Genomic DNA, 26,556 nt, shown 5'->3' on the forward strand with positions numbered 1-26,556 from the left:
CCCCCTCCCTCCGACCGGTTTTCGCTCTCGCTTCCATTGTATCGCGCACGGTGCTAATTATGACCGTGATCGAGCCGCGCATTAACTCTCCTTTTGCAGTAATTGTTAATGAGGATGCACGAACGATCGCATTACCGCCCTGCTTCCCCGTTCGTAATTAGAATCATCACCCTCCCCCCGGGCGTATATATACGGGTAGACAGGCCGTCCATTCTGGATTTTGTGTCTCGCCTTTGTCCCGCGTCCGCTTTACGCTTCTCCGGCTTCTCTCTGAGCCTCTCTCTGTTTCCGCCGCGATCGAATACGGGATTTAGGACGGTTCTCCGGGGTTTATAGGGAAATCGAGAACGCATCGAGGCGCGAGGTAGCGGATTTCAGCGCTCTCCGAGATTTTATGGCGCGGGCGTGCGGAAACTTCGGGCGCATTTTTTACAACGCTACAAGCAACATTTTACAAGCGAAAGATTGAGTCGACGAAGGAAGCGGCGCGTCACGTTCCGATGATAGTTTTACATTAACGGTCATTAATATTCAATTGGCGCTCTCACGACGATTATCGATGCGAACTTCTTTTATCGCGCGCGCTTGTACGCCCGCGATCTATATCGATCGCAGAAGCGTAGTAGCAGGAAATAGGCATCGTTTAATTCCACTTTGACACGATATCCAGACGACTCGTGATGGTCGGCCGCGTCTTAATGGTGTCGAGAGGATCAAAGCGTTTCGAGCGAGCGTTCGGCTCTTCTACGTTGTATCGATCGCGTATACTTGTCTCATCGCCGTCGCGTGATCAATGCGAACGATGCCAAACCTTTGGCAGCGCGAAGCGACTCGGGCAACTCGATCCGATTTCTCCTTGACCCAGATCCGATCCAACCGATATATACACGTATACATATATATATTGTCCGCCATATCGGTTTGCACCGCACCGAAACGCGAGTCGGCTTCGTGCTGATAAATCATTATGACCGTCGGCCGACCGCCCGTATACGACCCGCATTTAATCACGTCGTTGCTCAACACGAACGTCGCTTAACCGAGTAAACAGCTACAAACCCGGAAGACACTTTGTTGAACGGGAAAGGTTTTTTTCTCGCTCCGTTACATCAATTAAGGAATAATGTCAACGTGGAACAGATTATTCTTACGACGCTTTTGCCTTTCGCTCGCCGAGTCGTTAGATGTTATTATTATTTCACGTTCGATATCCGGCGTCTCAATTGGTCATTTCGCAGAAATGCACCTTGCGAGAACTAATGGATATTTCGCGTCACGAGCAACGGTTTATTATCTCCCTATTTTTCCCACCTCGAGCGCTCTAGTGTCGAGCGGCGGATTAGACAGAAAACACGCCTTCCCGTCGTAACTTCAACTTCGCGTCGACGTCGATCGACCGGCGAGCGGGATTATCGGCGGTTGCGTTTCCCGATATAAATTTAACCTTCGCGTTTCCCGATCGGCCGGCGCGTGTTCGCGTCGCAGCGCTAACAAAACGCCACGGCGGATAAACGTCGGTGCGCGCGCTCGATTCTAATATTAGCGGATCCGGCTGCGAGTCCGGTCGGATCGGAAAATTTCTCAGCGCTGCGTCGCGGCGCGGCCGCCTAGCCGTCCTCGTCGCGACACGCAAACGCCGCGATAATCAGCGCTAACTCCGATCTAACTATTCATAGCACGTGTACTCGCAACCCGTTGTACCCGGCACGTTGCCCCGGTTCGGGCGTCAAACCGTAACGCCAACTTCTAGCCCGGAGCGCGCGCGCGCGCGTCAGGCGCACACGTAGGTGCGAATCATTACGTATGCGCACCGTAGTCGCGGGGTGCACGGTCACGGCGATCCTGATGACCGATTCGATCCTCCCTGCGTATCCTCGAACATGCAGACCGCCAAATGCAAATGGGGGTAATTTTAATCGAGCACGTGTTTTATCCGTAGCTGGAACTGAATATGAGAATACAAGAAGCTACGATCTCGCGTTTTTATGAATATGCTAAGGTAGGAGGATAAGATTACAACCTGAAGATTTGTTTGTTTTTCTTTATTCTCGTAATAACATAAAAATAATGGTAAATTTCTTTCTGAGTAATTAAAGTCTTACCTATCATCTGTATAAATTTAGAAACTTATAAGTAAATTAAGATTTTGTTTAATTAAAATTTTTTGAAGACTTGTCAATTTCGTCTTTTCGCCTCCTTATGTGGATAAGATGACGAATATACACACACATATATATATATATATTATTTATTTATTTATTTATTATTAAAAGGCTCTAATAAGTTGGGCACTGACTTGTTATTTGTCATTAGATTAGAAAAAATTGCAAATTCATCTTCGTTATCTTATCCTCCTTTCCTCTATATATTTACTGCTAAGATTAAATTCTCACCTACCAAGAGAGAAATGGTCGATACTCCAAATATTTATTGAGTGACATGGCACTTGAAAACGTGGTTCTCAAATCTCCGTGAAGAAATTCCATCACGATACTACAAAACTGTTTACGCTCACGGTATTAAAACTTTCACTTTGCGACACCCAGTCGTACCAGAAGAGATTAAAAGCGGAGGAGTCGCTGGAAAAGTCGAGATCGCTGCTCTTTGAGGAGGAAACGTAAAAGAGAAAGAAGGAAACGAAGTCAACGCGCGTTCGTTGATCGCACGAATAATTCGGCGCGATGATTTAGCTGGACGCGTTATGAACTGACACTCTTTTCGCGCGTTGCATCGCCCGCGGCGACCTCCTTCGCCACGCTCGCTTTTTAAACGGCGCTATTAATCATTAACGCGGATTAAAAAGCACGTCGCGAACAGATCCATCCCTCGAGTACCGCATCGCGAATGCGAAAAGTGATCAAGTGAGTCGGCAAGTCGCGATCTGCGCGCCGGAGACAAAGTGTTTGCTTATTAGCCGCGTTGCATTATGCATTGAGTGCGCCCGCCGCCACAAGGCCGCATTCTCATCTCGGTCGGCTCGATTCCGCTGCGTCGTATCTCTGCGTAATTCACCGCGGATAACGACGAATAATAGAGACGACAAGATTATTTACGCGCTCTCGGTTCGCGGCGCATGCAAATAAACTTTCGTGCAATTTCACGCGACGGCCACGAGCGGGTTCGGAACGGGTGTTGGCCTCATTGTCAAGGTCTACTGGTTTTTACGGGACGATAAAAACCGTGGGACGAGGGATTATTATCCGATACACGCGGCCTCGGAGAATTCACCGGCCGACGGCGGTGACAGTTCACCTACTTCGTAGGCGGTGGTCCGGTAAAACACCTCGGGAAATCGTCCGAATTTGTCGAACCGGCGCCTCGGTAATTCGCAACAGGAGAATTCCATTCGCTGACAATCTTGAGAACCGAGCCCCGACATTTCGGGAATACCGACGAGAGTGCCGGAAGATAAATCCACTCGTCGAAGTCGCGGCTCGTTATCGGTCGTTGAAATCACCGAAAAATTCCGTATAAAGAAAGCCTTTTTCGGGGAAGGCGGAATGCGACGTGTTTCTCGAGCGCGTCTCGCTCGAGCCGGTTTTCCCTCACTCCCGCTCTCTTTGACCGGCGAGACGACCAGTCCTCCGCCACGGTTATCCACGGCGATGCTGCGTCCGACTCGTCCTTTGGTATCGCGAGTCGCCGCGCGTGCAATTTCACCCTCGGCCCGATACGCGTAACGCCGATTTCACATGCGCGATTACGCTCCTCCGCGTTTACCGGCCTTCGCGAAACTTCTCGCCATTGTGTTACTACTCGCGGCGTTCGCGCGCGAGACACGGCCGTCAGATTCCCGGAGTCTTTCATTATTGCTAAAAGCATCGTTATTAAGGAAATTGCTCCCGCTCGTGTGTGTATGTGCGTGTGCACTCGCGCGCGGGAACTCGCCGGCGACATTACGACGACGACGCGGCTCGCATGTGCGCGCAGATTGCTCGTCCCGGTAATAACTTTTGCGCAACGTAATGATCGAATCGTCAGTGGCCAACAGGGGCATTTTGCACAAAGCGGGCGATCGTCGTGAGTAAGCGAAGACGAGACGCGCCGGTGAAGGCGAAGTACACACGCGCGCGCGCACAGGAGGTGGTGCCGATAGTCATCTTCGTAAGACGCGTATTCGCCGGCATTATCCTACAAAGTGTCAATTACCCGTGACGACGATCCCGTATGGGCCACCATTAGCCCGGGCTTGCCGGGACGTTACTCCGTGACTGCCGCGAGGATAAAACGGGCCCCGGGGAGTCGCGGTATTTCGGGCCCGTCTCGCCGCCCTTTTTAACACGCCATCATCGGCAGTTTCGGCCGCGCGCGGAAGAATCATAAAACGATAACGCGTAATCGTATTTCTGCCGGGCGAGCGCGGGGAGCGCGTTAAGAACGTGGATATTATCGCCGGCGTGCTCGGTATTACGCTATCAGGATTCAATTACGATCGCCGCCGCCGCATCTCTCCGCTCTTTTATTACGTGCTGCGTTATTACGTAGCCGCGTGCGCGCGCGTTTCCCGTAATTAATTTGTTCACGCGCGCAACTGCGCCTTTATCCGATTTGTGTATTACCTGTTGCGAACGTTTTTGGCGTTATTAGGACGCCGGGGGAATTTCCCACTCCCGTCGACGCGGCAGTCGTCACGATTCTTCACGTAATCCCACAAAGTCGCACAAGTGCCGATAATCTCCGGGCCGGTACGGCGAAACGCACATTTCTCCGATTTCTGTCCCAAGAATGAAACATTCGTCTCGAGAAATTCATACGTGTTTGGCTCAAACCTGCCGGATTTACCTTTTTCTTTTTTTTTTCCATAAAGAAGATAAGAAATCGAAAATATCCGCGGGAAAATGGGGAAGACGAGTTTTTTCCCGAAACTTGGAAACTGTATTATTAATATACTCCCCTTTTTGGAAAGAGGGGCCTCGTCTTACCGATCCATCGGGCAATCGGACAAATTGAGGTGACGACACCGACGATGACGCATGACGCGTAGCGATATTTCGAATTGTTAAAAGACCGGCCGGTATGAGACGGGTCACGTGATCCGCGAGAGAGAGAGTTCGCTGTCCGTCGATAGATCGGCGAATCGTCTTTCGGCACGAGCGCGATCCATGTCGCTCGTGTGTAACCGCTTATCGCGATAACGAGCGTGTGCGCAACAGACGATAATACACACACGCTGCGCTCTCTCGCTCTTGCAAACTGGAAGCACCGGCGGCGGCGCGCGAGAAGCTGAGAAGGACGATCGGGAGTTATGCTAACGAGCCCGGCGATTTGCGTTCCAGTTTGTTTATCGCCGTCGCCCCACAGTTCCCCCGCGGAACCGACTGACGCGATTGGCAGAACGAGATTAAACCGCTCAGCCGCGCTCACGATAAGCCCATTGTTGCCCGTTCTCGTTCGCTTTTAATAACGCGCCGGTAAAAAGCGCGAGATCCGAGTTCTCCCGCCCGCGCGCAAGCGCGCACGTGTTTCCGGAAACGCGAAATTCTTTTCCTCCTTTCCCTCTTTCATTTTTGCGAGCGCTCGCATTCCTTTCTCGCTCTATGTGTCCAGTTAACGATGCCCGCCCTCGTTATCTCCCGTCGAAAAAAAACTCGCGACAGCTCTCGCGCGCAGGCTTATCCGAAACTTAATAGCTGGTAAACGGCTGATATCTCCCTGGTCGTTAATAACCTCCCTTTTCGAGAGATGCGACGTTTTTTTTTTACAGCGTGCTTATTACATTTTATTTCGCGCAGCGCGCTCGTCGGTTCCCCGCATATTAAGTGTAATCTCTTCTTTGTGCAAACGGATGTTTCGTTTCGAGTGAAAGAATTGTTCGGCAGCCGAAGAATCAACTCATGCGTGTGAGCATACGCTGAAAATAAGCGCTATCCAAATATTTACCGGATCCAAGAAAAATGGTTGTTCCAATATTCCTTGGCGAATATTTCGAAATATCGAAACAATTCTAATAAATACTCACTTAAATTTAGAATATTTGACACTTATATCCAGTAATTCATTTGCAAATTAAGGTGATACTGCGTAAATAAAAGTATCACCGCATTTATTCAAGTCAACTACAAGCTATTGAAATATATACTTGAAATGACAAAAATATTACTTGATTTAAGAGACGGTGAAACAATTACGCGTTTGCTTGATTCTAACACATTTTCTTCTGTATGTGCGTATCGTTTGCAACGTGCGAGAAAAACGTGCGGGGCTCCCGAGCGCGTTCGCGCAATTAATCCGTTCTTATCTGGCCGGCGTGTCGAGCGATTTTTCGGTTAATTCGAAATGCCGCGCGCGCGGCAGCGATAATGCAGCCCGACCGATAACTATATTTCATTCGGGAGAGACAGCTACACGTCCAGAGACACAGGCTATTAACGCTGGAACGTCGTCCCGATACGCCAGATGCGCGGTCGTAACGCAACTCTCGTGCGTCATTATGGGCGTGATCGAATGCGGCCGCGTTCATCTCCGATCAAAGGAACTCTCGGCGGCCGGACGGATAAACGATTCTCGCATCCTCGTACCGCGCGTGTCGCCGCGCGTTCTTCCTGTCATTTCTCGCGCGTCATTATGGGCGTGATCGAACGGACGGACCGGACGAAAGAAAGCGCGTGTCGTTCGTTTCAGAGAAGAGAAGAAGTTCGCGATCGGCCCTCGATAGCGCGGTTTACGAGCGCGCGTTTACTCGTTGTCGCTCGCGCAATCTCCTTTCGGTGCGGGACGCGTTCTCGCATATATTTTCGTCGTTATCAATCGCGCGGGCGCATCAATCTTCTTATTCCGCCGTATCCCCGCATTAAGGGGGAAGGCGCGCGCGCGGTTTTACTTGGACGTTTTTGCCGGTCGCGGCTAATGGTTTCCGCGATACGATCGAAGGATCGCCCGCGGGGTCGTATCTTTATAGCGCGTGCAATGACTCCTTTTACCCCGGCACCGCCGAGCGCGCGCGCATGCACTGCCCTCATAAATCCGTCAACCAAACATCATTAACTCGGTGTTATTGGTGCTTGGCCGCGACTGGCGCAGCGGATCTCTCTCTCTCTCGACGAGTCGCAAACAGGCCCCCGCTATATTCACCCGAGCCAGCGGCGGCCGCGCTGATGAATCGGGACAGCTACGGAAACGCGCTTTATCCGCGCGCGATTCCATCATTTCGAGAGAGAAAGAGAGAGCGCAGACTCTCCGGTCGACTGGGCGCTCGCTTCGAGTAATTTGCGAGAAGTACGATAATGCGGAGAGATCCTCAGTAAAGCGTGCACGCTCTTCCCCGCCTTGATATCCGATATCTCTCCGCGCACACGCCGTCTTCCGCGAGTTTTCCGCTCCTTGGAACGTTCTGTCGTTTTCTATCGCGTTCGGCTTACTCATGCGCGATGACGCACCGACAGCTCGTCTTAATCGGCCTCGTTGTTTTCTCTGATTTCAGGTAAGACTAGTTTGGAATCCCGCCGGGTTTGAGGCGCATCACTGGCACACACATCGCGCGTATATATTGTGTGTCTCATTCACTTTGATATTCATCATCGAGGTATGTCTCTGAGTCACAGTGATCATGCTCTTCCCAATCCGTTTGACCCTGACGGCAATATGTTCCCGCGAAGTTTACGTTAAGAAACTTAGATATAAATAATTTATAAAAAGGAAAACGAATGAAATATGCAATAACTCAAAATTTGTGCAATTATCCCGTAATGCGGGCCTGAGAGATCTATGCTGTTACTTCGGCGTCATGATCGCGGGTGTTACTTTCAAGGTTAATGACGATCGCCGCGTTGTGCAATATCGTGGGCCGCTGCTTCGAGAAAATCTGTGCGATCCGTGTGAATAAACGCAAACGTGCCCGCATAGAAGCACTTAAGGAGTTCACATTATATCAACATTATACACGAGCGGGCACGTTCGCTCCCGTGGTCGGGGAAATTTCCCGAAAAAGAGAGTAGACCGTACGATGAAACCTGAATAGCCGGCGGAAATAAAGCGCCTCATACTAAATCACCGAAGGCAATTCACGAGCAACGATAATCGCCCTTTGTCCGTTTTATCGCGGCGCTCTTTATCGCGCGGTGATCGATTTGCCACGGAGCGCGCTATTTTTCCCGCTCTTTCTGTTCCGCGCGTGCGAAACGCGTTCCCCCTCCCGCGCCGCCCGGAACGCGGAATATAATACGTGGCGGCTTTAACGTAGCATTTATACGCTAGCGATATGTTATTTACCGGCGCTTTTACCGTGAATTGTTGACGTCTTACGATCGGCAGTAAAGCGAACGATAAACTTAGCGAGGGCGAGGCGACACGGGACGGACGCGCGTCCCGAGCGCGGGCCGGACAACAATCGAAAATGGAAGTCAAACAAGCCGCAGGGTAAGGGGAGCGCGTTTTACGGTCCCCGGGGGCGCACTGGAAACACGCACGATGATGTATCACGCGTGACAGTTATACGTCGCTCTTACACCTTACGTCAGCGTGCCGGCATCCTCGCGTGTGTGTACGTTCGCGAATAGCAACTTTCTCCTCGGTTATCGCTGGAAACTGTTTATCATCCTAGAGGGAAGATTTCAACGTTCGGATGATTGAGTCTCGAGTCTGCGAACCGCGAATCCTGCGAATTGTTCTCAACGTCTCGCAATAGAATTTCTTTCGGATTCCATTGGGATTTTCAGCACGGTTTTTTCCAAAAGTTTCCCAAAATAATTATCCTAAAATAATTATTCTACTTGGGAAATCTACGCGGGTGCTGGTTGCGAGTCTGATGTTTCAAATATGTTATTTCGAATTGGAAATGTAAGGAGATTTGATTTATAGTGTCATGCCGACAAGTTTTTCCGAAATTCTTCTCCGTTTCCCATTTTACGCTAGGATTGAACGAAATATGGGAAACATTTGAAATATATATATTTTACTCTTTACAAGTACGTTACACGTAAAAACATTTCGCAAAACTGTGCGAATGATGACCAATGATGACGAATTCGAATCCAAATCGAGGTCTATGTCGTATACGTCGGCAAATTTTGGAAACCTGTCGGAGGTCAATGAGAGCCAAACACGAATCTTAGTGCTACAAATATAATGAAAATTTCCCGCGATAGAGCGAAGAAGATTCCCCGCGAACGATTCGCTTGATCTTTCGCCGCGTGAAGATACGCGGACACGATCACCCTTTATCGAGCATACACTTGAGAACATTTTGACACGGAATCAATCCTCGAACGTGCGCGCCCGATGGAGAAACACACGAGCTGTCGCGTTGGCGCATTGCGTGCGCCGTTTAATCCCCGTTTGAAGCAACGCCTACGAATTTTCCTGGATACGTTTCGCTCGTTCGTTCAAGTGTGATATTGCAACGTTCGTTTGCGCGAGATCGTTTCAGTTTCATCGGGGCGGAGGTGTCCTAGAGGAAAGCCGGTCAGCACGTATCACCCACGCGTCCGTTCCGGGATAAACAATTTTTCGACATTTCCATATGCTACGGTACGGCTGGACGGAGATCGCGAGAAATGGAGAAGCGAGATCCGATGATACACGGAATCTTCTCCTATTACGCGACTCGAGAAGGTTTCACCGTCCGTGCGCTGCGTATCTTTCGATATTTGTCGAGCTGCAAATAGCTTCGTATTATCGATAATATCGGCTGCAGCACGAACATCGGATATGGATAACTAGTTTACGATATGGGACGGCGGTGGTGCGCTGCGCGCTCGTATCAGCAAACGTATGGGGATATTCGCGCGGCTCGCTCGCGCCGGTGGGAAAGGTAGGTTCGCCTCGGCGGACATTGATTTTATACAGTGTCGTAAGGATACCGTGCGCCGGGGCGTTAAATAAAGAACGCAACGATTTTATTCGCGCCACAGAGGACGAACCGTTTACCCGGAAATGACGGAAGACGCGAACACGGTGGGTTGTCTGTCACAACTTGTTAAAAAAGTCCACGCGCTCTCCCGACCTCCTGAATCTCCAATCCTATCGTTAAAATTCTGTCAAAATAAGATTGAATTGTAATGGAACGAGGAATAACGGTTTCATTATTCATTTCCGGCTCTCCTCTCTTCGGCCGACTACGCGAAAACTGATTACAAGCAGCGGTCCTCTCTCTCGTCGACGTGCGAGAAACAACGCGACGTGTTTTCGATTCGGAGAATTCCCGGATATTAAACGATATCCGATGAATATTTCGATCGTCGCGAGCGGAAACGTCCGACGGCGGACGCGCGCCATTCCGCGAGCTCCTCCTCTAACGAGCGTCTGCGAGCTGGAAACCGGGGTAACTCGCGCGAGTGAAAGCTAATGATTCGTTCCGAAGGAGAAAGTCGGAACTCTCGAATGGAGGAACGAACGGGGCTGGTGACACACGCCGCGCGCGGTCTAGCATCTCGACTCGCTCGAGCCGGTTGACGACGACTACGGCGCTGAAGAAATCGTGTCGCGTGAGTCACGGCTGTGCACGAGCGAGCGTATATTACTCGCCGCGCGATTACGGTTTCTGGAAGCCGGGGTCCGTCCGTTGATCGCGATTCAGAGAGCGGGTTGCACGGAGCTGTTATTACAGCGCGAGGAAACGTCACGGCGCGCAGTCGGATATCGGAATTCGCGCGTACCACGGGTATCCTCCGGGCGAGAGCGCGCGGATTACACGTTAATTTCGCGGTTTACCGGCATTCGAGGCGCGTGTTGATTTTAATGCGCGCCCGACGTATATCATTTTTGGACGCGGCGTTATACAAATGACTCGCCGTTCGTGAAATTTATTTACGTCTGGTTCGGAAAACCCAACTACAAACTTCGCGCGCGGCCCCGTCGTTATTTGCTTTCAATGAGCCGAGCGTTATTATGTTTCGCTTAGTAATCAAATCCGGTGATTTCGGCGTATGAACGTGACAGCGCTTTTGGTCGCGAGCATAACGTAATTTCCGCGATTTTCAGTTCGATTAATGGAAGCGGGCGCGTAGCCGGTCCAATATTCGCCCACCCCCCGCCCTCGATTAATTCTTTTTCGATGTCAAACACGAAATTATCGTTAATATCGCCGACGCGAGACCGTTTTAATTTATGCATACAGCATTTATTTTAGCAATAATTTCTCGCGTTCTGTCGCGGCGAACTTAAACAAGGCCATTCGTTTGGCGGCTATCGCGATTTATTATCACGAAATATATTATTACAAATTGCTATATTCAAAGAACGTTCTCACACACACACACACACACACACACACACACACACACACACACACACACACACACACACACACACACACATTCCTGCGTGGGATACAACACATATTAAAATAAAAGCAAAATTATCTCTCCCTCGTGCGAGCAAAATGCTCGCAATTTCGTTTATATCGCTTCGTAGTATATTTATGTTTCTTGATTACAAATCTCTCTCTCTCTCTCTCTCTCTCTTTCTCTTTCTTCTTTCGTTAAATATACGAGACTCGGGTTTTTCAGATCGCAAACACCGCGCGATTCAGGCGCGATTTCTCTTCCCGGCGCAACGGAAGCATAACGATCCGATATCCATTCGGTAGATTCGATATTTGCACGCTCGTCCCGCGTAATCGACTTTTTCTTCCGGCGGCTAACACGATATTATCGCTAAATAGCGGAGGACGCCGGTGGCGACGCGAGATCGGGCGCGAACCCGAGCCCGCTTACTACATTTTCTCCGGAAGGTTTTAAGCGAGTCGCCGGCCATCGCGGATCGATCGTTGGATAAACCACCCGATAGACACAAAGCATTGTGGGTAGTACGATGCATGCGAGAGCGCAGCACTCGCGTTCACCAATACCTTCTCCGGGCAAACAAAACGACGAACAAATGCTCGATACCATACTGATCCGGAGCTGCAGGGGCGGATCGCGCGTTTCGCTCTTCCCGTTTTAAACGCTTCGACCGCACCGATCGCACATAAATCACACTTCCGCTTCCACGGGGATTTTCGAGCGCGACTCGATTGGAAGAGAGAGAGCCTTTCGCGACTTCCCCCTTCGGAGGAGGAACATCGACGTCGTGCGAGTCTTAAATTCGGAAACTGACGGAAACGTGCGGCGATAATGGTTAACGCGTTACGTCCGTCGGATTATTGACGGAACCGGCGCGGTTACGTCGGCTGCGCGTTACAACGACGGAGGAACCCGTGGGAAAAGCGCGGACATTTGGCAACGCATCCGTTCCTGCGGTAGAGTCCACTTCGTGTCGGTGTCCGGAGTATACGGTGCTGCTTCCTCTCTCTTTCGTCGTTCTATTCCAGAGCTCGTTATTGAATTTGTGCGTCGAGCGAGCGAACCGACGATATCGCCTTTCAATATCGCTTCATTTGGTTCACGTTCATTCGATTTGCGGGAATATCTCTGACTGCCTGCTGCCGACCGGCCGCCTACAACGTCCCCCCCGTTGCCCCTCTGCCCCCGACGACGACGACGACGACGAACGACAGCCGGTCCTACCGACACCCTCCTCTCTCCTCTCTTCTCGTCTTTCTCCCTCTCGTTCTCAGACTAAAGCTTTTTAAATATTCTATTCGGAATCAAGCGGAAATTAATCCGATCTCTGAGGGCTTCCAGCGTGACGAGCAGATTCGATGGTGCGCTCGGATCCGCCGGAGGTTGCTTCAGTCATGAACGAATGAGAGCCTACGCTGTAAAGATATCAGTGAGCTTTTCAGACGGGCTTTGATTAGAGGCATAGAGAAAGAGAGAAAGAGAGATTGATGAGGAATCCTCCCATTGTACCTTCGGTTAACTGTCATTCGGATCAATCCAGTATTTAAAAGTTATTATTTCCATTATCCCCGATCTGATTCCCCACTGTCGCATCCAGCGGACGTACCTCACGTAATCCTTTTCGAAAAAGACTCGTCCCAGGATCTGAGTGAATTCTCTTCTTACGTGTATCTACATCTATTCGGCGCGACGGCGATGATGGAGGAAGCGACAGCAACAACTTAATGGTCGATTGTATGTAGCCGCACGGTGGAATAACGCGAAACGAATAAACGCGTCGCAGCGAGAACACGCCGGGTAATTGTAGCAATTAAAGCGGTAAAAACGGTTCCGACGATAATTAGGGCATAGAAGTATGGGAAAGTCCACGTCGGGCCCTGACGACTCAAGAAAGCTATTCGACTGCGCGCCGACTCGAACGCGCGCGCACCTGGGCGATTTCTCTCTTAGACAATACGGAACGCGTCTACCGCGCCGCGTGCACTTTATCTTGGCCCTGACGAGGTGCTATCTTAATTACATATCGCGCGCGGCCGACGCGATACGCTTCTCTCCGAATGTGTATCGCGCCGCATGGAACGTCGTCGCGATATTACTACGGAATTATATATCGCGCTTAATCGTAACCAGCGTCGTCGCACTACTCGCTCGAAAACGGACGATCGAATATCCGAAAGTTACCGGCCGCCTTGGCGCTCCCCGTTAATTACACGGGTCGCGTTGTCTTCGCAACAATGAAGCACGCACGTAATATCTGATTGAGTACGAGCATAAACGCCGCGGGCATATAATAGCGGCCCGACGAGAGAGAGTACAGACGCCGCGAACGTGACATCGCGAACAGATTGCTGATCGCTATATCGGCGGACCGGAAACATTTATGGGTCTATAGAAACGTGTAATCAACGTTTCTCAGCATGTTTTATTCAGGGATTCGGAGTAATGTATCGTAACGCGATGCAGCTTCGCTGAGGCGTATATGCCATTTCTGTAATTACGAGCGAATCCACCGTGCGATGTTTCGGTCGCGCGCGCCGGTCTTTGCGAATATCGTGTCGAACGTACGAGAGAGATAGGTGAGTAGATGGATAGATAGATAAATAGAGAGAGAGAGAGAGAGGCCGTTTATTAAAATACTCGGCTACGCAACATTACGGGGTTCGCTTTTTCTGGTAGAAATGATTTTCTACGAAGGTGCGTAAATAATTTGCCTTTTTTTTTTTTTTTAGCGAAACGCTTGTAACTGGAGCGTTTCCCAAAGTTCGTTTCTACGTGGCTCCGATAATTCTGTCCTTGAAGGGCGGAACTTGATCGCGAGGGCTTCCCGCCGGTCGGTGCTCCCCTTTGCTTGCTTTTTCCTCGCGAAGCGTGACCTCTTGGTCCCTTCACCCATAACCTACTTTCTCCGAAATTAAGAGGCTCGCTCGAACAAAAATCATTTACGTAACGTCTCACGCGCCGCCGCATCGAAGCGATAGTTCTGAGAAGATTTTTTGTACGATGAGGAAGAACCCAGCGAGTTTGCTTTTTTAATTTTCAGCTCTCGCGTCGCCACATGTGATTGCGCAAGAGGCATAAATTTTTTTCTCCTAATCCCTGCGAAACAACTAACGCTTGATGTACCGAAGGATAGAGTGTGCGCTTGTGTGTGTATATGTACCGCCACTCCGAGTATGTATGTATACTTTTTCGTATATTTATACGCATCAAAGTGTATCTGTGTAGTTTTATTATAAAATTCAGAGAGACTACAGTTTTCGGAAGATCATGATGAAATTAAGTATCGTTTAACACACGCGTTTGTTATACCACAAGTGGATCAGGGTATTCGTCTGAAATTAAACTTTTGTAGATTTAATTACTTTTTTCTCAGCGCGCTCTTGTTTCACTGTATTTTTTTTTAGGATCCTTCAATTTAAACTTTAAATTTAATAATTGCAAAAAATATTGTGAAACAATAACGCACTAAAAATAGAAGCAGTTGAACCGACGTCAACTGTCACTCTCATTAAAAAAAAATATCGTGTCCGCTGAACAAATTACGCGCTGGCACCAAAATTACGTTATTTATTGATTTATTGATATAGTCGCTGACCAGATCGCAATCGTTGAATCAATTGACAACTCATTACAGCAACTGTATCACTTAGCAGACTAAACGCGATGCTTGAAATAATTTTCTTTAAACAAAATTTCGTTGATCCTACTGTTTTTTTCAGTACACGTTTCCATATTTAAAATCGTCGCGCCGAGAAATTCGCGAAACGTGGCTCATCAGTTTCTTCCGCCGAGCCCTTCGTATGAAAAAAAGAGCTCACTGCGCATATAATATTTTTATTACGCAACGTCGCGCGCGCGCGTCGCTCTCGCGCCGAGCGAGGAATCCCGAAGCGTGCGAGTTATTTTTACGAGCGGTGACACGTCTCGCTTTTAACTTTCAAATGCCGTCCGGCGGATTTCACGCACGATAATCGAATTGGCGACGGATTGACAAATTTAGGGGCCGTAAAAGGACAATGGGAAGCGCGGCCGGCGCGACGACGCGTTGCAAAAGTTTGGGAGACGGCGATGACGACGACGACGACGGTGCGGCGCAACCAGATGTCTGCGATCAGCCATAAACGACGACCGGGCAGACTGTAGCTTTCTCCACGCTGTCGTGATTTCACCGTGATCGCGCGATAAAAACAGTGATCGTATATTTCATGTCGCTGACAGAAGTACGTAACGGAGCCTCGGTACGTCGGGCAATAAATTTCTTTTGGCGGTTTCGAGGACGTTATATATCGCGCTTTTCGCGGATGTACGTGGTGCACGCTCGGAGGATCGACAGGGACTTTGAAATCCGCCGTAATTACTCTTCCAGGCAACGTTTCGATTGATGTCACGCGTTAATCTTTTCATTTAATACAATTGAATCGCGACAGTTCTCTTCCATTCTCTCTCTCTCTCTCTCTCTCACTCTCGTTCTTGATGCTTTTGCAACTGCGTTCCCGAGCAAATGCGTGTCGATATGCTTCCCAAGATATGTTTGCAAGCAATCGCCGGCTGCGACGTTAAACATTGGAAACGGGGATTGCGACGAATCGAAAAAGACCTGGCGTATACCGCGTCCCTTAATATACTGGAATTCAATTTATCGGAATGCCGCGCATTGGAAATCGCGTAGTTGCGCGATTCCACGGAGATCGAAATGCCAAATGGCACGGCACGGAGGCGTGGATGCACTTTTACCAGCATTAGCTCCGAGTCTATCGAGCTGTCGATTCGAGCGGCCTCATTTTCGGTACCTTTTGTACTGCAAATCGGGAACGAGCGAGCCGCTTTATCGCAGAATACATCGCATCAGACGCCTGCGAGAAATATCAGATAAAACATTTTCTACATTTTGCGATGAATAATTAATTATTTGAATAATTATTATGAATAATTAATTAATGGTCACCGTTTTTTTTTTTTTCATAATTTCATACTTTCCGCGAAATAAATGATTATTGCACGCAACGATCGCGACAAGTGAGTCACGTGTGAATCACGTAAGTTCCTTTCTTTTGTATCGCACCAAATTACTTTTATTGAGTCTATAGTCTTCTTTTTATAATCTTTCTTATTACCTTTTTCTATAATCTTCCCTCATTTTTCCTCGTACACGTATTCGTGCGCGCATATATATTCGATTAGCTCGTGGCAGCCTTTCTAAAATGTACACGAGCGATAGCACTTTTATAGGCCCGCCATCCGTGCGTGGTTCGTGCGTAATTCGAAGCTACCGGAAAAGTGGGCCAGAAACTTCGCGTTCCGGCACTTTGAAGTTCCTCGGAATGGTCGAAACGATTAAACCGATATACGGCGGGTGCTGGTAAAGCGAGCTTTATCGAGAACGTCTGTTAATCGGGAACACGCGCTCTCGGCGCTGAGTGGCCTTCGATATTATTTTTACATCACTTTCTGCCATGCGGATCACTCGCAGCGGTATCGCCACGTTGCTCGGCTGAGACAATAAATCGCTTAACGTGATCGTGGGATGTTGTGAGCGTAATTTTTCTCAAATCTCATTATACGAATGTCATTTGCGCGAGTTTGGGGCAGTTTTAATTCTGCGCGGATCCCGATCATATCTTGAATTCCAATTATATCGTGCTCATAATGAAATCACGAATGACCGTATCTCTGCTTTGCGACACGAACAGTAACGTAATTATTTTTTAATGTTAATTCCCACGGTCGGCTTCGTACTCTCGCGATAAGAGATGAAGGGAGAGAGAGAGAGAGGAGAGGAGCGACGAAGTCTTATTATATATGGGACACGCAAACACGGCCAGCAAAAGTTTCGTAAGCTTCGACGTTAGGAACTCTTATTTAAACGCGCGAGTGGGAGCTGGTTTATTTTAGCATTTCGCAATTCCGGACGAAGACGAATTTATTCAATCGCTGAAACACGCGATACGCCTCCCCCCCCCCCCCCNACGCGCAGGCGATGACGCAGGATGTTGATCAATCGGACAGACGCAATTTTCGCGGAAAACGTCAGTGGGTAATAAACAAATATTGAATTCACGAAACACGAACACGCGCTGTCGTTCGTGTTGCAAATAAGCAGCGGGTTCGATCAACAATTTTTTTTCCCCCCTTTTTTATTTATGATGAATCAACGCGTGACTCACAGGCGACTCTGAAAATACGATTTCGACGCGAGGTATGGCGTAATGTAAAATGTAACGAACGATAACTCCTCCGGGAGCTGCCGTTCGGTGTTTCGCGAGTCAAACGAATCACAGCCCTCGACTTCATTCATCTTCTAAGCGCAATGCAGCGGAACGCACACGTACGCATGCTCTAACGTTGAGATCTCCCTTTGATTTTGTTGCGTGCCTGCGCGCGAATATCGTCGGTGTTGTCGGTTAACAATTGCGCAAGCGAGCCTCGTAAAACCACGTCTGTAATAGCGAAGACGCGTACAACGGCGGGACCGAGATTGACTTTATCGTCGCATCGCCCCATGTTTCTCGATTCTCCCGAGGAACTCTCACGGAGCTCTGCGAGCTGACGATTCGCAATCGATGCGTCGTGAAACGAGAGGATCGTGCGATGGAATAAGAAATGAAAAAGCACTCACACACGCCGGGGTCGGGTAAGGTTCGTCTTGACTTTACGGCCGCGTTGTTAGCGTATCTTCGGATCTCATTTTACAATCGTAGAAATTCGCGTGCGTATTCTCGCGCGCGTGTTTATTACCGAATGAAGAAGGCAGAGAGCGGACTGGTGAGTAAGAATTCAAATGCGCGTGCAGATTACGCCTGTGCGATTAATCATTCTGTTTGATCTACTCGTTGCGTTTTCCTCTTAGACGCTCATTATATCCTCGACGCGTGTTATTTCCGGAACATGTAATGTTCCCCGACGACGTTGTTTCCTCCGGCGTCGACGTCGCGTTTATCCGAAAAGAGGGAGATATTTTATCGCCGCGGGCACTTTCTGAAAATATCCTCTCCCGAAGGTGCATTCCGCGACGTCTCCGCGAGATACGTCTGGTGCTTCGAAGTATCTTCTGAAAGTCGAGAATTATACGTTTCCTCGATTATTTCCTCGATACACCGACGCGCGGCGGTGGTCTCGCGAGCGGACGAGCGTGGGAATAAAGGCGTCGCGGTGCTGGAATCCTGTCGCGAGGTCCGCGAGGGAGAGGAGAAAACGCGAGAAGAGCGGGTAGAAAGATGAATGAAAGGGTCGGGGAAAGGAAGAAAAAAAAAGAAGGGAGAGAAGAAGGAGAGGAGGAATCGAGTTCTTTGCACATCGCCGCCGGTTGCATCCCGTTGAGACTGGCTGGCGCGAGCAGATGTGGAGGCGCATTGCTTTATTGCTATACGTACTATAAAATATATTACTTACGGCTTTACAGCCGCGTTATTGCGTCGTGAACATCGACGACCACCGGTCTTATTGCCCGCCTTGGGGCACGTTCTCGAAACGATCGACGACCTCTCTAAAACTTCACGCAATACTCATCTGTCTCCGGCGTTTCCCGTTCCCGTTTCGCGTAATGTGCCCTCGTGCGCGCGCGTGCATGCGGTAGGTCGTCGTCTCACCACGTGTGGGTTTGCGGAAGCCTGCCGTGTCTTGATCCCTTCCGGTCTTGAAGCACTCGAAAATCCCGACGCTCCCGGGAAACGAGTTTCAAGAAGCGAGCATAAAAGAACCGATGAGTATTCGGGTTCGCCTCTAACTCGGTGTCGTAAAATTTACAGGCCTCTGATTTACAGGCATTCTTCGGGCATTCTTCGGAGATGGCCTTTTTGTCACGAAACGGTCACGTCTGTGGCGGGAGAATTGTGTGATTTTCACGGTGGAAAAATTCGCCTGGCATTTGGTCGACTTGGATCGTTCGCGAATGAAATTATAGTCTTTATAAATTAATTAGAAATTAAAGAATTGTATAATTTTTAAATGACGAAAGCGACGAGGATATATTCGTTTTAAGTGACAACGAATTGACGCGTGATTGCACGTTGTCAACTTTGCATGCGTGCACGCGCGATATGATGTATGACGCATATTTAAAACTAATAATCTTTCTTATATTAACGAGACAGCGGCCGATTATTCATCGTCGGTACTTTACATCATTTATCTCGTACACGTGTTGTCGATGCAATTAAGATTTTTGATTTTTCTTGTTACGTTTCACACCGCTGATTCGTAACGTTCGCTCAGCGAAAGACACTAAATGTATTACAAGTTGAACTCGCAGAATATAAATCGTTATTCCAGATGACGGTATCTACATTCCTAATAACATAGTAACTTTTAACATAGGTATTTAAATAATAATGTTTTAAATCGTACTTGTATTAATAAACATTAAAATAATATTCGTATTAATATTCGAACGTCAGCGTTTCAAGAAAGAACACGAGCATTCGTGATTATTTTTCCAAAGCAACTACATATACCGGCACGACTAAGAAGTCGTGAAAGGGAGCGCCGGACCGGATTTATTATGAAAGTTTTTCAAAGTGATTCGAGCCACGTCACTTTAACGTCGGACATGAGAGCAGATTCGTGTACGTTTCGATGATTTGTGTCACAACGTGCGTATTACGTATGCAAAAGGCAAACTGTCGATCGTGCAAGTGCGCGCGTAAGCGAAAGACAACGCACGCGATCGTAATGGTCGTTGTAAATTGAAAGCAGAGTTCGGCCGATCGGGCCGTGAACGAGGACCGTCGTCGTCGATTCTCTCCGTTCGCCGCGTTGACGACCCGCAAAGGCAAAGAGCAAAGGGTATATCGCCCTTCGTCGTCGTCGGCTCGCGTGCCGCGCTTCCATTATACATGGGGGGTCGCGTTGCACGAGGGCTCGGAAGGTGTGGGGGTGGCGCCAAGAAGGGCAACAATGCCAGCATGCACTGACGCGCGTATGTGCCGTGTGTTACATGCTTTTTTTCGCTCCCCTGCACCCGCACACAAGCGTACGTTCACACGACGACGGGGACCTTCCCTCTGTGCAGGGGTGTATTCCTCCCACACGCTCAGGGGTGCGTCGTATTTTACCGTAGTAGACCGATGGATATCGGTGATACATGTTTGATATTTTTGCGTTTTAATACGCACGAAGGGAAATGTATCGGGGCATCTGCGCTTCCTTTCTCTTATTGAGATCGAGAGGCTTTGTGATTATTTTTTGGAGTATATCGGTGACTTGTATTTCGATCGAGTTACTTGAAGTCCTAGTTAATATGTTAAAACGGATAAGATTTTACGGAATTATAGCAGAAATTCACTTCGATTTATATATATCACCGAAAGGAAACGAGACGGCTTGGGAATTGTACATGCGAATTTCCGGTTCGAGGTTTTCGCAACGCGACATGACGCGTCGAACGTGTCCCGAGACAGGACATACGCTACTGGTTTCGCGTGCGCATAGAAAGTTTGCACGCGAAAAGTTTTTCTCAGCGGGGGCGTACGTGAAAAGCAAGCCGGGTGTGAGCGATCGTGCGTATCCCTCGCGCGACTGTTTACCTGGCGACGAATCAGAAGGGGAAGAAGTAGGATGTGGAAGGGCGAGAGGTGAACAAACCGGCAAAAGCACGGCTTCAGCTTCGGCGAACGCGTTCCACCCATTGTGCCGTCGAACGCGCTTTTCAAAATGTCTCTGGCGCATGTCTGCCAGACAAACGATCCCGTGGGAAAAAGCGGCTCTGGCTAGGAAAGAGACGGATATCACGAGCCAGACGATCGCGCGTCGGCGCCCTTCTATCGTCGCTCTTTTTCTCCGTCTCTTCCGTCGAAAGATGCGCACGGTAAAATTTATGCCTCTATTTCGTCTCGTGTTGATTTTATTTGATAAGTAGCGATGAAATAAGTCTCCTATATTGCACTCCGGATAATTTAACGAGACAACCACAGATTACACGGCTCGTATGTCAATAATATTTGCGTTATCGATGTAAATAATCTCTCTTGAGACGTAACTCTTTTTTCTCAGACGGAAGCACGCTCGTTGACTTCAGCCCGGTGATTTAATTTTAATATCTGCGAATTTCTTTTGTTTTTTTTTTACTTTTGCATTGTGTAATTTTCTCCTGCATATTTGAACTTTTAATATTAAAATAATTTATCCGAATATAATGCCTTCCCTTTCTCCAAAAAGAAAAACAAAAACTTGACTAAATTTTCTTTCTCTGTTTGTATTACAGGTAAGCCCATAATCTCGGAGAGGGGACGATCGATCGTTAGCCCAGATTGTCGGTGCAATCGGGCATAAGTCGTCTGTAGCGGCTTCGAGGTATAGCCCTTATCTTAAATCTGGCTGCGATTTTCACGGTGAATACAGATTTGCCTTTAATATTCATGAGTTGCGCCTTGCCTCACCGCAATGAACAATCGTTCCTCTTATCAAAGCCTCCTCTCGTTATCTCGCGATGTATTCCTCCCCGAGAGCGTGTCAACGCGTTCAATAACAATAAAGCCATTTCAATTGACACATATTACGCGCTTGTGCGCGCACAGGTACACGCACACACACGGAAAGGTAGAGCGTGCGGTCACGCTTGGCTCGAGGCAATCTCATTGTCCGCAGCGTGATTAGCGAAACCGGGTCACTTGCAGCGCTGCACAAATGTAATCATTTCGCATGCGGACTAATCCTCGAGCTACCTACACCGTCGATACCTATTTATATCGGGGATGGTCGTGTGTCGAAATTTCCGTACAATTTTACCGAGCGTTGCACGGTTCGAATCCAATAATTTCTTTTTTCTTTTTTCCGTATTCGTGACATATTTCCGAAACGATATGTACGCCTCGCCATATCCATTATCCTGGAATGTGCGGTGTTCATTTCTCATTTTATCGCTCTCGATCAGATTATATTCTTTTCCAGGTATTTTCCAGATCAGTTCTTATTTTCGTGTGATTTTTAAGTACAACACTCACTCGGATTGCTATTTTTTGTTATTTTTATTCCGGCGACCTTCTGTCACACGAGATTGTGCATTTCCCATGGCGTTAAGAACAGCTGTGTTTCGCAGTCCGAGACTCCGTTTCTACTTCCTCTTTAGGCAGTCTCGTTTGACTCGCGCTCGTTCTTCATGCATTTTATAGCATGCGTAGTAATACAATGCAGTGACCTTTCTCGGAATGAAGATTTCGCTTTATATCGACCGCGCTGCAGCCCGAGTCTCTTACCTTGTTTCGTTCTTTTGTATGCAAATCATTCGACACCTACCTACGTGGCGCTTCGTGTCTTATCTCTATTCTCACGAGGGACTCCCCCCGCGGGAATAAGATTGCGTGCAACATCATTCCTGATTCGTCTGTTTCGCCCGCGGCTTTGCCTTTCCTCCTTTGCCGAATCCCATCGGAGAGTCGACCATTCATCCTCTCTCCGCGTGCTTCGCCGGACGTATTTTTGACGCGCACCCTCGATAACGACAACGTTCCATGCTACAGAGCTTTGCGTCTTTTGGGGGATGGTGATGAAATACGACGGGATTCTCCGTGAGTCGAGATAAACGTCTGGAAAAATTATTACGCACGATGACGTATCCCTTCGGTCCGGATGGCGGCGAGCGTAACGACGGGAGGTTTTCCGGAGGAACCGATTGAATGACGCATCGATTGCTACTCACGCTGAGAACGACAAATTAAATTTCGCGTACTGAAATTGGGGTGCACGCGTTGGACGCACGAACAAAACGATGGACGAACGCGGGCGTGCGCGCGCGCCTTTATTTGTCGCTGCTAATTGTTTGATCGACCACGATTGGATCAAAGCTGTATTTGCGGACGAAGTTAAGTAATACCCATGGACATTTATATCGAGCGTATATTTGCTGAAATTTAATGTTTCGCACTGCGGACAAATTAATGCTGTATAGAACGACTATTACTTGGTAATTAATATTATCGCGTTACTAGTTGTAATGTTGCCGGCATTACGCTATTAATACATCATCACACATTTAACAGTTATCCGGTTTGATAATTAAAACAGATTCGATATACTGTAGCGATGTAATTAGAGGACGTGCTTATACACAATCGCGCAGATTGTCGTTCCGCAGCGATTGATTTTCACGATACATTACGGCGATTTATCGTTTTTCGCGTAACGCGATTCCACACATCTCCCGGAAAGATTATATTGCCCGGGTTCATTGGCCATTCGATGTTTACTTTAGCAAATATGCATGCTAATATCTCCGTTGGATAGATACACACATGTTATTTCTCAGCAATCTCTTTAGGAGATAATCAAGTGAAGGGATATATCAGTCAAAGTTCGGCAAAACGCTTTCGAAGTTTTTGAAAAGAACGGTTAGGACGAAGGCGGTAAGATGACTACTTTCATATTTCTTGATTTTTCTGCATTTTCGTATAGTGACGTGAAAAATAATGATCGATTTTTTTTCTGAATAGTTAAAGCTTTGCGCGTCACTTGCGTGAACTATTTAACAGCATCAATTGAGAAACGACATTTTCACGCGAGTAAAGATCGGCACGAAGATGTAACTAACTGACGTAAGGCGCGCGCGCGCATGTCGATAGCGCTTCGCGATGCGCGGAGAATGGCTTTTCGCGCGATACCCGGAAGGACAAAGAAGCAGCGGGGTGAAACGGGGTTTTCGAGGGAGGGGACGACCGTAAGCATCTTACAAGCAGTGAAAGAAACAGTTGCGTCGCGGTAATTGCCAGGGCCTTTAATTAACAAAGCACAATGGAGGAAACGTAGCCCGTTGGCACCCTCATTGTCTCCGCGTTAGGTATGTTTTAGGTAGACTGCCGGGTATATATACAGGGTGGTGCCGTTTATCCGGCTCGGTCTCCACCACCCACAGTCGATTATTTAACGCAATTATCCTCCGTTCCTCCACGAACCGTCCGAGCTTTCATCTCCTTCCCGCCGGCTTTCTCTCTCTCTCTCTCTCTCTCCCTCTCTCTTTCTCTTTCTCCAGACTCACCCATTGTTTCTTCTCGGTCGTATCGATTCGAGATACTGGTTCGACTGGTTCCCGTCTGTTCGGGATGAAAAGCAGTCGAGTGCTGAGCCTCGCGTGTATACACCGAGCGCGCTCGACGCGACCAGGTAGCCGATTTTTCTCGGATAGGATTTATGGCCGACTGCATCGCACGATTAACTGTTGGCGGGATAACGCGAATCTCTCCTCAGGACTGGACGGTTTTATTTAATTATAAAAGCGCGTTCTTGCGTCTGAAAGAAAATAAAAAAAAGGAGAAGAAAACTCGAGCACCAAGAGTCGCGGTTCTTTGGTGCCGCGTGCCGCCGCGTCACATTACTTGGCATCGGGTCGATAACCCGCGTTGAGCAGCGTTACCTAATCTTTATTACGTGCAATGCATTGTACGCGACACGTAATGCACTTTCCGTGCAGGCTCGATAGTAGACGGGGACGTTGGTGAAACGAAATGTCGTGTATTTAGACACACTCTTTCCAGCTTGGGAACGCGAGTGAAGTCGCGTTGGTCGAGCGCTTGACTTGATAATTTTCAACGTATTTAACCTTTATATATAATTTCCTATTATTTCACGAATAATTTCAATCAATCAACGTACATTTTTGCACTTCTGACAAATTTACAATGACATCACAATGAAATGAAATTAAGTTCACATAGATCGCTTCAAATCGCAACGTTGGTCGCTTAGTGAATATTTTGAACATAGTGAACATACCTGAATATTTTATATTTTTATATTATATATAGATTATACCTGAAGTTATAAGAATAGAAACACAGAAGAAAACGCAACACTTTCTAGTGTTCATGTAGAACGTATTCCGCATGGAAAGTGCGCGGTCGCTCTGCCGTTCTTTCGACCACGGTGAAATCCTCTTTGAGACGGCCGGACCTTGAATCGTTTGAAACGCGAGTAATTACACCGCGATGGGTGAGTGAAGTGGACCGCCGGTGGGGGTGAAACGGATTCGCCCGCAAGATTTCTGCGTTATTCAGTGAAACGGGGAGCGTTTTAAAGTTTCCGGACGGTAGGACTGCGTGTCGCGGTATTCCCCCGCGATCCTCCGGGATAAGGGAAACCTGCAAATGGTTGTTGCTGGGATCGAGGACACTCAGCCGCAGATTCTCTCCTAGCGGGGGATGGGCGGGTAATAGTATTAGGGTTAGTAGCGTATCTCGAGTGGTTTGGTCTCAATGGCGATTGGAGAAGATGGCGAGGGCGAGCGTGAAGAAGACGAAGAAGAGGAACCAGCCGGTGAATAGAGGCGAAAAGGTAAAATCAACAGTGAAATAGGGCGACCCCGGGAGACGCGAATCTGCTCGTCGAACGAGGCCGGCCTTTATTGGCTCGAATTGCTTGAGGATTCATTTCGTCGGATTTAAGTGGAGTACAGAGGCGAAGAGAAAATGTCGATTAAAAATGTTAATGGTCGGATCAAGGGCCGATTGTCCTCCTATGCCAATCGCAAAACGGTCCTTTTTTCCACGTAAATGAAACCTGCGAAAGATCATTCCTACATTTTTTTCGATTAGTGCTCGTAGCTCTTGAAGAACATGATTTAAATTAATATCTCTAATTTCGCGATGATATCTCGACGTTTCATTTTTAACTACGGAAAAAATATTATCAAATCAATCGAATTTTCAATAACATATGTAATCGGAGTAAGTCTTCATTCAACAGCGATATCATTGAAACTAATACTTTATATCATTATAACAATACATAACACAGTAGTTTCTATAATATTTGCTATTGAATCCAGAAGATTTGACTCCAATTATCCTTCTGTTGACAATTTTATTACTTCAACAGCATTTTTTTCCATGTGTTCATATATAAGTGGTTTTCTCTTAATATATGTCACGCATGTTGGAACGAAATGGCGGCGTGAAATGTTTTCATCGAAGCTCTCGAATGTCGCTGAAAAGAGTAGTAGGGGATCGATCTCGAGAGTCAGAGAATTCTTTATTCCCGGCCGCGCCGTTGAATCTCGATCGTCTCGTAGCAGCGTTTAGACGTAGAAAATGACGTTAGCGCATCTCATTAGCCTCGTTCGCAAATTGCGGGCTCGACTTCCGCCTCGTAAATCATGTTTCAATATTATTTTCCATTTCTTTTTTCTTCCTCCCCCTCGTTTTTTTTTTGTTCTCTTAAAACGGAACTCGCTGGTGATCGTCGTGGATATTGTCGGGTCGTTCGCGTAATTACGTCGGGCTCGATGGAAATATCGCGATGAAAATCTCGTCCGAGCTTAATTGATTGAGAATTAATTTCGCGTTGAGAAAGAGGCCGTGAAAGGTGGTTCATTAAAAATGGTAATATTTATACCCTCAATTACCCCCCCCCCCCC

The 26,556-nt window shown here is 48.0% G+C and overlaps 1 protein-coding gene across 3 annotated transcripts in view; it reads left to right on the forward strand.

Annotated features, from left to right (window-relative positions):
- LOC106744813 (homeobox protein 5-like) overlaps nucleotides 1-26,556 on the forward strand; it is a 268,696-nt gene that overhangs the window by 37,893 nt on the left and 204,247 nt on the right. The window lies entirely within an intron of this gene.

Source organism: Dinoponera quadriceps, unplaced genomic scaffold (assembly GCF_001313825.1).
Source record: "Dinoponera quadriceps isolate SergipeBrazil2010 unplaced genomic scaffold, ASM131382v1 scaffold1308, whole genome shotgun sequence".
Lineage (NCBI taxonomy): Eukaryota > Metazoa > Arthropoda > Insecta > Hymenoptera > Formicidae > Dinoponera > Dinoponera quadriceps.